Source organism: Lissotriton helveticus, chromosome 2_1 (genome assembly GCF_964261635.1).
Source record: "Lissotriton helveticus chromosome 2_1, aLisHel1.1, whole genome shotgun sequence".
NCBI classification, from domain to species: domain Eukaryota; kingdom Metazoa; phylum Chordata; class Amphibia; order Caudata; family Salamandridae; genus Lissotriton; species Lissotriton helveticus.
This window is the reverse complement of record NC_136059.1, coordinates 1,744,019,605-1,744,036,566: the sequence shown is the minus strand read 5'-3', so window position 1 is coordinate 1,744,036,566 and position 16,962 is coordinate 1,744,019,605. Positions and strand designations below refer to the sequence as shown.

Here is a 16,962-nt window from a genome sequence, read left to right as displayed (position 1 = left end):
AGCCCAGGCTCCGAGTCGCGGCCCGCCACACCGCCAAAGCAATCGACGTAGGACCCACAAGATGGCGCCCAGCAGGGCGAGAGTAAAGCACTCTGTTAAAGTCACCTCCCGGAAGCTGAAGTCTATCCATCTCAAACGCCGGATTACTACCCGGCGAGAACATGATGTGGTTGATAGCGGACAAGTGTGAGGCCCAATAATACCTCTTAATATCGGGGAGTGCAATGCCACCGTCATACCAAGGAATGGAAAGCTTAGCAAGAGCAATACGCGGGCGTCCATCCCAGACAAGTTGTCTCTGAAGGGCCTCAATCTCCCGAAAATAGGACTGAGGGACAGGATCATAATAATTCTGGAGAGCGTAAAGAAACCGCGGTAACGACATCATCTTAAACAGGGCTGCCCGACCAAGGGGAGACAAGGGAAGCCTGCGCCAACGAGCAACGTCCAAACGCAGTCGAAGCAACGGAGGAAGGAGATTACGATCAAAGCGAAGAGACGAGTCCAGAGTAACGAAAACTCCCAAGTATTTGAAACCATCCCGGGCTACCTGAAGAGGGAGCCTGCTCGGTAATGGAGGCAAGACACCAGACAAAACATACACACAGGACTTGGTCCAATTGATTACGAGGCCCGAGTTAGCACCAAAGGACACAAGAACGTCAAATAAAACAGATAAAGACTTACGAGGGGAGGTAAGATACAAGAGGATATCGTCCGCATAGAGCGAGACTCGGTCCTCGAAGTCCGGGGCCCAGCGGATCCCTTTAAGGGACGGTTCCCAGCGGAGCCAGGCCGCCAACGGCTCAAGGGCGAGCGCAAACAGTAGCGGGGACAAGGGGCAACCCTGGCGGGTGCCCCTGCCCAGGGGGAAGGGAGCAGACACCCTACCATTCACAACAACCTGCGCCAAAGGTTCCGCATACAATAACTTAATCCAGTTAATAAACTCGCACCCGAAACCGAATTTCTCAAGAGTCGCCCATAAATAAGGCCACTCCACAGTATCAAAGGCCATGGAGGCATCCAAGGACGCCAAAATGGCCGGTTCAGTCAGTAGCCCCGCCCTCGCTATCACGCCGTGAAGACGACGTAGATTCAAAGCAGTGTTGCGATGCGGGATAAAACCAGATTGATCCGGATGAACTAAGTCCCCAAGAACCGATAGGAGTCGGGTCGCCAAAAGTTTCGCCAGAACCTTGGGTTCAACATTTAACAGGGAGATGGGTCTATATGAGGAACAAAGGTCGCGAGGTTTACCGTCTTTAGGGATGACGACTATCGTCGCCAAACGCTGATCATAGGGAAGGAGGTTACGCTCACGTGATTCCAAAAACATATCGCGGAGATATGGCGCCATTTTATCGGGTCGCAACTTGTACAACTCAATAGGCAAACCATTTGGACCCAACGCCTTGCCCGAACGGAGCGAACGAATGGCAGTAGCTATTTCATCAACCGTAAAGGGGGAGTCCAAAGCGATACGGTCCAAATCAGAGACACAGGGCAATGCAATATCACGCAAAAGGAGGCGAGAGTCAGCCACATCCCTCACAGACACAGGAGCATACACAACACGGAAATGTTCCGCAAAACGATCCACAATGGCGATCGGATCAATCACATTCTCACCACTCGCAGACTGAATCACAGGCACCACACGATTAGCTCTTTCTTTCTTGTCCAACCACGCCAGGAGTTTACCCGCCTTATCACCAACATCATACAATCTGCCTTGTTGCTCACGAAACATCACTTTTGCAGCGTCAGTAACTAGGGATTTGTATGCAAACTGTTTTAGACCCAGGGCATGAAGTTTCTCAGGCGTGACACCAGATCCCAACTCGTCCTCCAAGGCAGAAATTTCCACCTCGAGGTCCACCACCTCCCTCCTCCCGGCTTTCTTAGCTTCAACAATCAAAGAAAGGGCCTGTCCACGAATCACAGTTTTGAAGGCTTCCCACAGGGACACCGCCGAAGGGACCGACCCCTCGTTTTCCAGGAAATAAGCATCTATGGACTTGAGCAAGAGGGCACGAGTTTCAGGGGAGGAGAGATACCATGGGTTAATGGGAGCCACTCGGCCCACTGCCTCTATCCCAACCTCAAAACGAAGCCAGAGCGGCGAGTGGTCAGAGATGCCCCTTGGCAAATGTATAATCTCACGGACCGCCGACGACTGGGCAGCGGGCATCAGGAAATAATCTAGCCGAGATAGGCTACCATGGGCACCAGAGTGAAAAGTGTATTGAAGCTGAGTAGGATGTAACAATCGCCAGCAGTCCACAAGGCCAAAAGTATCCAAAAACCCACCCAACCAACGCTGGGCATGCGGGGTATCCCTGGGGGGATGGCGATCGTGAAGGCCAGAAAGCACTGAATTAAAGTCACCGGCAAGAAAGAGTACACTATCAGGAAGGTCCAACAAGACACGGCCTAAATCAGTGAAAGTAGCAGTTTGCAAGCCTGGGGGGACATAAACATTAAAGAGGGACAGGGTGCGGCCCTCATATCTACCCACCAGAACAATATATCTCCCACGATCATCCCGAATCACCTCATCTATCGCCAGAGGGAGGGAGTTACGAACAAGGATACCCACACCCCTGGATCCTGAAGTAAACCCAGAGTGTGCCACAAGGCCGTAGCCCCATCTATTCATTGCATTACATACATTCCCAATCAAATGGGTCTCTTGCAGGAAAACAATGTCCGGTGACAGACGTCTTATATATTTCAACACCACACTGCGCTTGATGCGATCTCCCAGGCCATTAACGTTCCAGGAAACAAACTTCAACCCCCTACCCCCCATCCCACCCACCCGAGCCAGGACCCCCCATCCAAGAGCTAGACATCAGAAACAACAGTAAAGACAGAAGCAATTCGCCTTGAAAACAACACACAAAAAAATAAGAACTTCCCAACCCCCCTCCCCCAAGCTGAAAGGAAACACCCCCCACCCTGCACCCCTGCAAAAAGCTAAAGAGCCACCCCAACCTGCAGTGTGCCTGTCGCCCCATAACCCCTAGTCTACACAAAGACCCCGGAGGAGGAAAGGTCTCCGTTCCACCCGCCCCCAGACTACAGTAAGAGCAAGAATCAACACTCAAAAAATAAATAATCACATTGCAGAGGTACGCCGGCCACCACTCCTGGGAACGTATTCAAAACGAGACATCAGAGTCAAACAATCAGATCTCCACACCACCTTCGGCACCACCAGGGTGAGCGGCAGACTCAGTCTCAGGAGGACGGTCAGGCAAGGAGTCCAGCCAGTCATTAACAGCATCCGGTCTATCAAAAAACAGAGTACGCTCATTATACTCGACACGAAGTCTGGTGGGGAAAAGCATAGCATAGCGTAGACCCCGATCTCGAAGACGTTTCTTAGCACCACGAAACTCCATCCGTTGTCTTTGAACCTGTTGGGAGAAGTCCGGGTAGAAGTTCACTGTGGCATTCTCGAAGGCCACCGGGCCCTTCACCCGTGAGGCCTGCAGGATAGCGTCCCGATCCCTATAATGAAACAGTTTAGCCACAATAGGCCTTGGCGGAGCACCCGGCTTAACTTTGCCCCCCGGGACACGATGTGCGCGTTCAACCGTGAAAAATTTGGTAAGCCCGGAGGGGGCAAGATGGTTTAAAATCAGACCCTCAACCAGGAGATCAACAGAGTGGGGTTCAGGGTTTTCCGGTACACCAACCAGGCGAACATTGCAGCGACGTGCCCTGTTTTCAAAATCCTCCAGGCGTCGGGTCATGAAGTCGTTCACCCGACGAAGATTCCCAACCTCTGTCTGGAGCTCCGAGACGTCTTTCGTGAGGCTAGATGATTTAATATCCAATGACTGCACCCTCTCATTCGTCTTGCCGAGATCAGCACGAATCAGATTCACCTCAATGGCCACGGTGTCAAGTTTGTGGGCCAAGGCCTCGTACTGAAGGCCGGTGGATTCCCTCACTCCCGAGATGGCGCCCATGATATCCTGTAGGGAAGGCTCCGCCGACTCTTCCAAAATTCGTTCAGAGGCCGTACTGTGGCCAGGTAGGGCAGCTCCGGGGGACCCCTTAGGTTGAGTATAACGGTCCATGACGTTCGTCTGAACCGGCGCTCCGCGCAGAGGTGTTTTCGTCTTGCGCGTTTCTCTGTCCCCTCTGCCCGCCATTTTGGAGATGCGGCACAGGACAAGCCACCAGGGTCGACGGGCCAAACACCCAAAACTCAGGATCAAAAGTACACCAAAAAGAAGGGCTCAACTCGGGAGGAGGCCACCAAACCAGCAAATAGACAAGAGGAAAGCCCCGTGTCCGAACTGTCTCCAAGTCTCAGCCAAGCGCGATACGCACACTCGTGGCACAGGTCGAGACAGAATCGAAACCGAAACTCAGGAAGGGGGTCTCACAAGGCCAGATCTCCTGCCGTTGTTGTTCAATTCCAGGACGGCCACAGATCTGCACCCCGTCCCGGGCGCACCTCAAGGGCGGAGCCCAAAAGTTCAGACCACCGTAGCTCAGGAGTACGAGATCCAAAGCAAATTCCGAAAAGTGCCAGGGTAATCAGCCAAACGTCCTCTACTTGAATTCTTACAAGAAATCAGGATCTAGTCAGGATAAATCGCCGGGAGCGGCGAGGGTCCGGAGGGCGCTGTGCTCAAGCGGCCATCACGGATGCCCGCCAAGCTCCTCCTCCGACAGTCTTAAATCTGTGTGCTTGTGTTGGTATTTGTGCTTGGGAAAAGGTGTGAGGAAAAGCAATTAAGTTATGGTAGAGAAAAGGGAATTTTTCCAGCATCCATGTACGTAATTGAAAGATACAGTTTTTCAGGATTGCAATGTCTCCATTTGTTACGGTTTTTAGGTACATTGAGTATCATATTGGTACAGGGCAACACCTGAATTGTTTAGATTTAGAATTCTGAGTTTACACTTAGGCCAGAGTTAGATTCTTGATATATGTTGGCCCATAATCTCCAGTTTCATTTGAAATACCTACACCTGCAACTGTCCATTATGAGCTAAAGTCTCTGGAATATGTAATGACAATGCCGACCAGGGAATGCTGGTTTAAAATCTACGTTTCCTCGATTGAAGGAACTATACCTCTGATAATTATCACCTGCTCTAAGCAAGTTGCAAATATCAGTTGGTGGGACTGGTGCAGTTCAGGGGTTGCTTGGAGACAAAGATGGGTGCCCAGAGTGAGGAGATGAGTGATTTGGCTGTGGTAAGCAATGTAAACTTCCAACGTGGTGCTGGAGGTGGTAGACAGAGGTGCCTGGTCCTACAGCTTTCTACCTGTTTTCATCAGCATTTTTACATGGTGTGGATCCACGTGAGGTAAAGTTAGGTCCGGTTGGTACAGAAACAGGAACGTTGGATCCCGAAACACTCTACCACTATTAGAATAACTGATTGGTGAGTGGTATCCCTCAACCCCGGGGTATACCCAGGTCAGTAAGATTGGTTAGGGTGTTAGTGTCAGATTTTCCAACAAGCACGTTAGCATATCGGAGGTGTCCAAAGTTTTTAATATTGAAAGTGGAACAAGGCAGGTTTGCCCATTGTCACCGCTTCTGTTCACACAGGCGATGGAGCCACTGTCAATATATCTCATGTATTGACTGGGGGATTGGGGAGTCCGAGTGGGAGATAGGACACATGTAATGTCTATTTATGCAGATGACACTTTACTATGTGTGTGGGACCCGGAGTGCTCTGTGCCCTTTCTTGTGCAGTTGATGGAGGATTTGGGCGCAGTATCAGGACTAATCAACAAAAAAACAGTGCTCTTTCCTATGGCTGTCCTGGCAGCCAGGGGTGTGGCCGAGGTCCCTGAGGTGTACCTGCCCTGGGAGACCCGCAGTTTCAGCTACTTAGGTCTTCAAATCGCTCACAACCACTGTCTACAATATGTCCTGAACATGGGCAGAGTTCTGGATGAGCTCACAGCATCAATGCAGTTCTGGAATACACTGCAACTGTTGGTAATGGGCTGCATGGCACTGAGCAAAATGGTCCTCCTGCCCAGGTGCCTCTAAGCGATGCAAAATTAATTCTGAAAATTAATGCTCTGTTAGTGAAGTTAGTCTGGGGGGAAAGCCCATGTCGGGCTCTTCTAGATATTCTGAAACTGGACACCTGTAGAGGTGGTCGGGAACTTCCTGACCTTCAGTTATATTACTTGGCCGTCTCCTACAATATGCAGCTGTGTTGTGACGATAGTCCCAACTCGGAGAAGGGGTTGCTCTTGGGAGCCATGGGGGCTCATGAACTACCTGAACTCCTGATTTGCAGTGCATGGCTCCCTGTAGGATTGCCTTTTATTGTCACACAGGTGGTGCCAGCGTGGGAAATGGCCATCTCAAAAGTTATAAAATGAGCACCCTATGATCGACTTATACCCATATGGTGGTTATGCCCCTTCCTGCACATCCATGAATCTATGAATGTCAGTGGGTGGCTGGAGAAGGGCAGTCGAAATGTGGGAGACCTCTATTTGAATGGCTCCTTTATGTCCATGGAGGACATAGCAGCTGAATATGGGGTGGACCGCAGACATTTTTTACAATATGCAGGTGTGTCACGGACAGCCCATGATATGTGGATCACCTTCCCTGCAGACCCAGAAAAGTCTCAGGTTCTACAGCTGATACAAGATCCGGGCTCATTTAAAGGTATTATTTCCAGACTGAACACTGCTCTTAAGTCAGATAGGTGTATGGAAGTGGCGCGGCATTATTGGATTGTATTCTGTTATTACCTCTTACAGAGCGGGAGTAGGGCAGGGCTCAGGCACAGGTGCGTGAAGTGGCTGTTTTAAATGGGTCCAGTTTTGCTTTCTCTACCAGACATACTTGACATGGAGTGTATCTGTTAGGTACTGCAGGCTGTGCTAGATGTGGGGGAGACCCCTGCATACTTTACTTATGTGGCAGGGGACTGTTTGCAACTATGGGCGTATTGGAGTGATGTGCACAGTGTGATTTGTGATGTGACGAGGGTGGCTGTGAACCTCACCATACGCCACTGTATGATGGGGCAATTGCCTCTGCCTAAGAAGAGGAGTTCGATGGGATTCAAGTTCACCAAATAGGCTTGTTGCTGGTGTGCCATTCACTGGCTATTCACTAGGCGAGTCATGTCTCCCCAACCTTGGATAAATGGTGGAATGGGCGACTGGAATGGGCGACTGTGGAGGAATGTTGCCTCTGTTAGGTGCGCACAGACGAACATGGGGTACGAGACCTTGGAGTTTGGAGTGGTATGTTGGGCTTGTTCTGTGGCTCTGAGACTGATGTAGGGATGAGGCAGTCTGAGCTGCCGAGGAAGGGGATGCGGCTGCGTTGCCTGGCGACAGGAATCTAGGGTTGTGTGGTTGGAATGTCTGTTATTTGTACATCCCCATTCACTAGCCTATTCTGTTTCTTATGGGTTCCTGTATGTGTTTAATTCTTCGCACGCATACACAGCATACTCCTGCACCATATGTGCTTGCTGTATTGGCTTGACTCGCAGGACCGCTGTCACCTGCTTTTCGCCTGTTCCAGTCTTCTGCAACGTCATATGGGTGTTACTGAATTTTCATATTGTTGTTCTTACTGTAATAATTTCGAAACAGAAGAAACCAAAAAAATAAAAATCACATCAGCATTCATATTGAAATATATTACTCGACACTCAGGGGGCCTGAGGGGGGCTTAAGGGGCAGTGGGAAGGCAGAGGAACACGGATTGGTAGGGGGTCTAAGTCAGAGAAAACACTAACAACTTTGAAGACTTTCAAAACAGAGAGAGGGAGAGAGTGGGCATGCATTTTTGTGTGCGTATATGTAAACATTCCTCGGGATTTTCGACAGAACTTCACCAAACCCCACTGAACCCAGGTCAAACAGGATTACTTTAGAAGCCATCCTAGAGTCATTCGATGATCACCCAATTACATTAGAAGTTATTTTCACATCATCAGACATCATCAAGCTCTTGAAGTCATCAGCAAAGCTGAAAGGCTCAGCCTCATGATTTGAGGATGAGTTGAAAATGAGTATCTGATGACTTTCGCAGGTGTCATTATTTGTGATGATTTAAGGATGACGTGAAAATGAGTATCTGATGACTTCACATTCGAAAAGGCAACCACGCACCACCACACTCAACAACTACCTCGCAGCTGCTGGAGCAAAATCACCGAGAACCAACTGACCTCTGCCCTCGCCCTGAACCCCCCAACCGACCCCTCCGATCCTGACACCCCCGCCCAAAGCCTCAGACAGTGGATCGAAGACTGTGCCAACACCCTAGCCCCGCTAAAGAAGCCCTCCATCAACCCCTCCATCAAGAAAGCCTCCTGGTTCACCAAAGAACTCCAGACCTCCAAACACTCATGCCGAATGCTAGAAAAAAAATGGTTCCAAGACCGCATGTCAGACAACCACGCTGCCCACAAGGACACCATTCGCAGACACCACAAACGCATCAGAACAACCAAGAGATTCTCCCTCAAAGCCCACCTGGACAACAACTCACACAATTGCAAAGAGCTCTTCAGCATCGTCAAAGAACTCTCCAACCCCAGCGCCAACACCAACGACATCCCGCCCTCGCAAGAACTGTGCGACTCACTGGCCACTTTCTTCCACCGCAAGATCATAGACATCCACGACAGCTTCAACGCACCGCCAGCCCCAACCACGACTGACCTCCCCCCGAACACCACCTGCACCAACCAGCTGACATCCTGGTCCCACGTCAACGACGACGAGACACGAAAGATCATGAACTCCATCCACTTGGGATCACCAGCAGACCCCTGCCCACACCACGTGTTCAACAAAGCAGATGCCACCATTGCACCCCAACTACGAAAGGTCATCAACATCTCCTTCGACTCAGCGACATTTCCGTAAAGCTGGAAGCACGCCAAAATCAATGCCCTCCTCAAGAAACCCAAGGCGGACCTCAGGGACCACAAGAACTTCCACCCCATCTCCCTGCTCCCCTTCCCGGTGAAGGTCATTGAGAAAATCGCCAACATACAGCTGACCCGCCACCTCGAGGACAACAACATCCTAGACCCGTCACAATCCGGATTCAGATGGAATCACAGCACCGAGACAGCCCTCATCGCTGCCACAGACAACATCCGATGCCAACTAGACAATGGCAAAACCTCAGCCCTCATCCTCCTGGACCTGTCAGCTGCCTCCAACACGGTTTGCCACCACGCACTAGGAACATGCCTCAAAGAAGCCGGAATTCAGAAAAAAGCTCTGGCCTGGACCACCTCCTTCCACTCCGAAAGAACCCAGAGGGTCCGCCTCCCACCCAACCGTTCCAAAGCTACCAAACTCATCTGCGGCGTACCCCAGGGATCATCCCTTGGCCCGATGCTATTCAACATCTACATGGCCCCCCTCGCTCAAGTGTCCCGCCAACACGACCTGAACATCATCTCCAACGCCGACGACACTCAGCTCATCCTCTACCTCACCAAGGACCCTCACACCGCCAAAACCAACCTCCACGAAGGAATGAAGGCGGTCGCCGAGTGGATGAGGAGCAGCCGTCTGAAGCTGAACTCAGACAAGACGGAAGTCTTCATCCTCGGCCCCACCCCGTCTGCCTGGGACGACTCCTGGTGGCCGACAGCGCTAGGAACAGCACCGATGCCCATGGACCATGCACGCAACTTGGAAGTCATCCTCAACTCCTCCCTCTCCATGTCCAAGCAGGTCAGCGCTGTCTCCTCCTCCTGCTACAACACCCTCCACATGCTTCACAGGATCTACAAGTGGATTCCGATCGAAACCAGAAGAGCGGTGACCCAAGCCCTCGTCAGCAGCCGGCTGGACTACAGCAACGCACTCTAAGTGGGAATCCCGACCAAACACCTACAGCGACTACATCGCATCGAGAACACCTTGGCCCGTCTGATCCTCAACCTCCCCCGACGCAGCCACATCACCCCCCACCTCAGAGACCTTCACTGGCTCCCCATCAACAAGAGGATCACCTTCAAGCTCCTCACTCATGCTCACAAAGCACTCCACAACTCTGGATCAGCCTACCTAAACACCAGACTCAACTTCTACACCCCCGCCCGCCAGATCTGATCTGCCAGCCTCACCGTCGCCGGCGTCTCACGAATCCAGCGTACCACCTCCGGAGGCAGATCCTTCTCCTTCCTCGCTGCCAAGACCTGGAACACCCTCCCCACCCACCTGCGGCAGACCCAGGACCTGCTCACCTTCAGGAAGCTTCTCACGACCTGGCTCTTCGAGCAGTAGCAGCAGCCACACCCCCCCTCCAGCGCCTTGAGACCCTCACGGGTAAGTAGCGCACTTTACAAGTTCTGTGATTGATTGATTGATTGATTCAGAAGGTGTCATTATTCCTGATGACTTTGGGATGATTTGAAAATAAGTATCTGATTACTTCAAAGGTACTATTGTGTTTTCAATAAGATGTTTTTGCTTCTGGTGATTTTACAGGAATTGCTTGTCTATTTAAAGAGCACGTCCACCACTTTTGGTTTCAGTTTTCCAGAAAAATGCAAACTGTTGGATGATTGCGCAATTAATTACAGATAAACGCCAAATGACATATACATTTTCTATTATACACAACTGAGCATATAATGTGCTTTAGCAAACTGTGTATAAGTCAGAGGTTATTTTGTAACACATTTATTTATTTCTGTCACTTTCTTTTGTACAAAAAAGGTAAAATATGCATCCACTGTAAAAAGATCAATGCCTAACATTAATGAAGAAGAACACTGGCCATTGTATGTATGGTCACTGAAGTTAAGGGACAATGAAGTATGACAAATGTGGCAGGATAAACTAAATAACATAACCAAAATAAATGCTGCACATTATGCAATCACTGGAGGCACATTATGCAGTAGAATCTTTATCTTGCCATCTGATGTTTGATGCTTTTCACTGTAAAACAATACACCATATGACGGAAACAAGCATCCATCAAACAAAAACATAAATTCTGAAATATTTAATTTCATCCACAAACAAATGCCAATTTATTTTTTATTTTTAATGGGAAGGTTGAAGCTTTTCTCAAATCAATTGAGACCACCCAATGGCCATACTGTACTGTATTTGATGTAGTTGCACTGCTCCCAAAAATCCATTTGAGGATACCAAATGAATTATTAGCCTCCAATTTCATATTGCTGCACATTTATAAAACATTGTTTAATGTTCAGTTGTACATTTTGCTTCTATAGTGATATGCAGTTTATTATTTGGCCAATATTACTATTTTTTATGAGCATTCTAGGACCCCTGCATAGGTGTCACGGACCCCTAGTTATCCTTGGAGCACAGGTTAAGAATGCTTATCAAGATGATTTCGAATCAAATGTGCTATAAAAAGAGACATGCATGTAGGAGAACTTTCTATCATGATTTGCCTTAATCTATATCAAATCGATTGGCATTTCCCTTACAAATGATTAATTTTCTACCTGAATGTAAAAACAGGCACATTTTATCTTTGATATCATGATAGCTGTGATGTTGTTATCTACTACTACCAGATGAACTGGTTCCCTGATGTCAAAGGATTCACACTTAAGTGGAACCATGAGTGCTGGGTTAACAGACATGTCTGCCTGCTTACACTGAATGAATCTAGTGACCCTGCCATAGGCAAACACTCCAGATTCTGTTTCATATTTTATTACACTTTGGTCTATTCTCTGAATATGAGTGTAATTTGAGCTGTAAACAAGAATATTGCTTTGTTCCAAAAATATTTTGTTATAAGCTACTACGTCAGAGCCTAAAATATGAGTGATCTGAGTTACTGCTATATATTCATTCTCTGTTAAGCTGTAATGGGTATGTAGAACCAACACTGTAAATGCAATTTTCTATTTTTAAGTATCGTTGTCTGTTTCTCTTATATGGACACATCATACTCTGGTAAAAGTCTGCCTCAACACTATCAGGAGGCAAATGATTTTCCATTAACATAGGTATTACTTGTATCATATTTACTGCATCTAGAATTTGTGTTTCTACACCTACTGTACCATGTACATGTTGTAAAAGGAAACCATTAAGATCTTCAAAAACAAAACAATTAGCAGAAAACAGAGGCCCAGCTCCTCTGACACTGTCTACTAAGTGGACCAATTGATGAACATTCATTGTCAAAAATCTTTTTTCATATAAATCATTAAACAGTTGCACAAACGAAAGTAAACACTGTTCTGCTATATTTAAATCTTCTTGGCTAATGTCATCATTTAATAGCTTATGAATTGCTTTCATAAGTAGACAAAAGTGTAAACAGCATGATCTATCTAAAACATGTTTTAACACAGGCATTCCATAAAATAAAATAAAGTTTCGAAACTCTGAGGCCTTCCAATATGGTAGTTCATCAACAGACCCTGCAACCCTACTAACATCCAGTGTGGGTTTTATCTGTTTCAAATAGACATTAACTACTTTGACTTTTTCATAAAAAGAGTATGAATGATGCTTATATTCTTTAGTGAACCAGATGGTCATCAACAATTTTTTAATGCCACTACATACACCATGCATTTAATCAATCACAAATCCTCTGGTTACACAAAAATGTTTCAAAAACATGAACCACATGGGATCTTTGATCCCTCTTACACTGTAATCAGAAAGTCCACTCTCGATATTAGCGATTGCACTGTTTACATCAGATTTAATAGTATTGAGTATCCTTGGTGGGCCTTTTGGGGTTTCAGCATTATAAGGAAATACTCCACAGTGCCCTTTTCATGAAACAGTGACTTCACCCTCTTGTAGACAATGCAAGCACGCAGACTTCCCATTAAACTGGGTGCTGTTTGAAACAAGATAACAAGCTGGTAAATCACATTTGATTGTCAGAAATGTAGCCTGGCAAGTAAAACTACAATGTTGTGATCTTTAAATGACACTCCACTATCCAGTTGTGCAAGTTCGTTATACAATGGTGGTTTTAAGAAAGACCACATTATTGGCTATTTTTCGGAAACCCAAATACCAAATAGTAATATATTTTCATGCAGCTTTCTTTGAGATGGAGGCAGCTCATTTGCTATTAAGTACACTGGCCACATTGATAGTTTTGAATTTTTAAATACAGAAACACCATCTGTATTCATTGCAAATGGAAGGCTGTTAGGGTTTTTCAGGAATCCACTCTTGAATAAATCCAAATATATTTCCCCCATCATATACATCTTTCATTGATTGTTTCTCATTCTCCGTATAGTGATCAAATCAATGTTTCCTCACCTTTTCAGTAAAATGTTTTCGCCTAAACATAGTCTGTAGCTGTGCATTATGCTATGCTGAATGAAATAAGACACCGAGTCACTTCGAATCAAATCTTTCAAATAGTGTTGGTTGGGACAGGTCTGAGTGTTTTTATCAACATGTGTATAGCAAGTAGCACAATAGTAAGTAATATTTGGGGCCTTAACACTTTTTTTGATATATTTGTGAAGGTGATACATACTTCTGAACATTCTATTATCACCTGGCAAGAGCAAATAGATGAGATTCAGCATATAGCCAGCTGCTCATCACTCAAGCGAAAACGAACAATAAAGCAACAAAGCAATAGTATTACTACCCCTAAGCATTTGTTGGAGCCCTCAAAAATAGGTGATGATTCATCTGTGGTATTAGTTTGATCAGAACAAATTTGAATTTCTTTTTACTTTTAATTTCTATTCAACTTGCTCCATAAGTTGTTCAAAACCAAAATCCAAGTCATTAATTAAATCATCTTTAAGCTGAGCATCCATTTCACCTTTTAAGCTGCTACAAAGCGTATCCCAAACAGGTTTAATTGGATCTTCATCTGTGTCATCCACTGGTGGGGTATAATCTGGTAATGTTGTACTGTTGTCTGAATGCAATGTACACTGCTCTGCAGAAGGTGATGTATGAAGAACTATAACAAAAGAAAGTATCTCATTGTACATTTAGAAAGCAAAATATGTTTAATTAGATTGTAAATGTATTATGTGTCAGTAACCAATTACATCTTCTGTGGCAGAAACTCAATGTGGGTTGATGAGGACCTTCATTTTTGCAAGTGATTTGCTTTCAAACTATATACTTTTAATACATCAATGTGTTAATGCAAGCTGTATAAAAAGGAGTTTATAATTTTATACTGTACCTTTGGGGATAATGTCATCTTGTGTGCTTGAAGTCTGCAAAGATCCTTCTATTACTTTCTTCGGTGCTGCATATTCTATAATATTGTCATCTGCTTCTTTAATGAAATGTTCTGACTACTCTCATGCAAAAAAAGGACCAATTAATTCAATTCTGCACTTGGTAACATGTAGCACAGGACTTTTTGAGACTTCTAAAAGTACCCGACTTTTCGAGCAATTCTTGTACCCACAGCATTAAGGGCCAGATGTAGGAAGGCAAATACCGGTCGGTAACGACCGATTTCGGCCATTACCGACCGGTATTTGGAGTTTGGGATGTAGGGGCATGTTAAAATACAGATTCTGTAATTTTAACAAATCGGTAAAATACTGAATCGGTATAATAACCGAATCTGTATTTTGACATGTAGGTAGCACTATAATCAGTACTACAAGGGTTTAAGAATTCTTCATTTACCACCAACTAGAAGTTGGTGGTAAATAATGAAAACCCTTTAAAAAGCATTTCTTTTGCTTTTTAAACAGTGCCATGTTGCAGACATACATGCCCTAAGGGCATGTATGTCTGCAACATGTGCACCCATGCACAATTGAGGGTGCAACAGGGTGTCAAAGTGACACCCTGCCACCCTTCAATGTTTCCTCCAATTACCGAATCGGTAATTATCGATTCGGTAATTACCGAATCATACCGGTTCGGTAAAATTACCTACATCCCGATTGCCAGTTCTTAAATACCAATTCAGTATAATTGGGTATTTAAGAATTGGTAATCTGGGATTACCTACATATGGCCCTAAGTTTTTTGTGTCCTGTGTACATTCACCACATATGCATGGCTATTAGTATGAGACATGAGTAACCCTGGGCGGAGTTGCGTAGTAGCGCTACACGTAGCTACACGAATCGCACTTCGCAAGCTATGCTGTTTGCACTGATTGCACAGTGCCGGATGCTTGTCCGCACTGTGCAATCTGACCTCCCCGCGTTGAGAATCTTGCTGGAAGGTTTATTTTCAACACTCGCGATCGGCAACTTGATGTTGCTGATCGCGAACGAGGAAAAAGTCTCGCTGGAATGATATTTTGCTCGCTTGCGGTCGCCAACTTGACGTTGAGGACCGCAAGCACACAAAAAATGCCCGCTATGCGTTTTTTCACTGTGCTACGTGCAATTTGTGTAGCGAGTAGTTGCGCAAACTACGCGTGCATAGCTTAGTCCTACGCCCAGGCCTAGCCATGAGAATGAACAAATAGTGTTTTGGTACAATAACCTCCAGATGGTTGAGTGTGGTGGTATTGATTTGGCTTCATGTAAATCAGAGAAGCTGGTTTGGTGATTTATTATGTTATTAATGTATTCTCAAAACTGGACAGTATAACTTTGTGATCGCGTTAAACTTACTTCACCATTTCATTCCAAAACGCAATGCTTTGTCTCAGAAGAACATGAATTTGAAGACAATTACAGTAATATATTAACTACGTAGCTAACAATAATTGAATTACTTACATGTTCCTTCTATTAAGTACTTGCCTAACTAAACTATCACAAGAAAGAAAACAGCAGGGTAAAACGAAACTCATGCAGAGCAGATCATACTCCTTGCAAGGAAGCCTGTTTCACACTCTTGCCTCAAAAAGAAAGAAGAGCCACCTGAAGTACTATTAACTACATCATAGTGTCTCTGTAAATTGGACAATTGATATCCTACTAATCTCAAACTACAAACCTCTAGGCAATCTGAGACAAATATTCAGTTGAAAGTGACTGGTTTCGAAAGTAGACTTTAATAAAAATTGTCATTATAGAAGAGAGTGTCTTCTGAGGTTACTGGCAGTTGTGAGTAAATTGTTTTTAGATTGAAGTGTCCTCTGACCAGATTTGGTGTAATGTTTTATAATGTGTGAGCACCTCTAATAACCATTTTTTGTATGGCCCACGTTTCTTTCCTTTTACAAGTTGTCCTCCTTTATTCACTGGCATAATTGTTTCTGCTTCCAAAAGTCCTGAGTAATGATTTGCACATTCAACAGATGTACATATGTGGAGTACAGATTGAAATACACTTTAAATATGGAAATTGAGCTGTGGGTCTTTTTCGCACAGACAATACTTTGACTTCCTCCCTTGGTATTATTTTATAATGCCAAACATCTCAGTTTAGTATCTTCATGGCTAATGGAAGGCAGCTAAAAGGTATTTACACCTGACAAACATACAATGCTCTAGTAGTGGTGTTTACAAGATTTACATTTTTCATGAATTACTGATATTTCCCTTGTAAACTGGTATATCATATACCCAGGCCCTATACTTGAAACGTAACCAGTGAACTTCTAGCACTGATTACGCCAACATAAGTAGCCTTTCAAACCTGTCTCTGGTCTGCCATCGACTTGGCATTTAAAGGTACTTGCCAAGCCTCAAAATCCCCTTTTATTTCATATAAGTCACCTCAGGCAACCCTGCGGAGCAGGGTGTCATGTAAATAAAGGTCAGACATGTGTGCTTAATCATTATATGTCCTGTACACAAAACTTTGAGAGTCCAGACTCACTTGCCGCCGCCTCGAAAAAGCCTGGAGGAACACCAAATCCACAGAAGCCTACAACAATTTCAGAGCCGCAACCAACGCCCACCACCAACTCATCAGAAAAACGAGAAAAAAAGCGATTGAAGACTGAATCTTCACTCAAGCACACAACAGCAAAGAACTCTTCAACATCACCACGGAGTTCGCCAAACCCACCACCGAGTCATCCAACATCCCTCCCT

At 45.7% G+C, this 16,962-nt stretch overlaps 1 pseudogene; it reads right to left on the bottom strand.

Annotated features, from left to right (window-relative positions):
* Nucleotides 1-11,475: 11,475 nt before the first annotated feature.
* Nucleotides 11,476-16,170, bottom strand: LOC144820312 (uncharacterized; annotated as a pseudogene).
* Nucleotides 16,171-16,962: the final 792 nt, after the last annotated feature.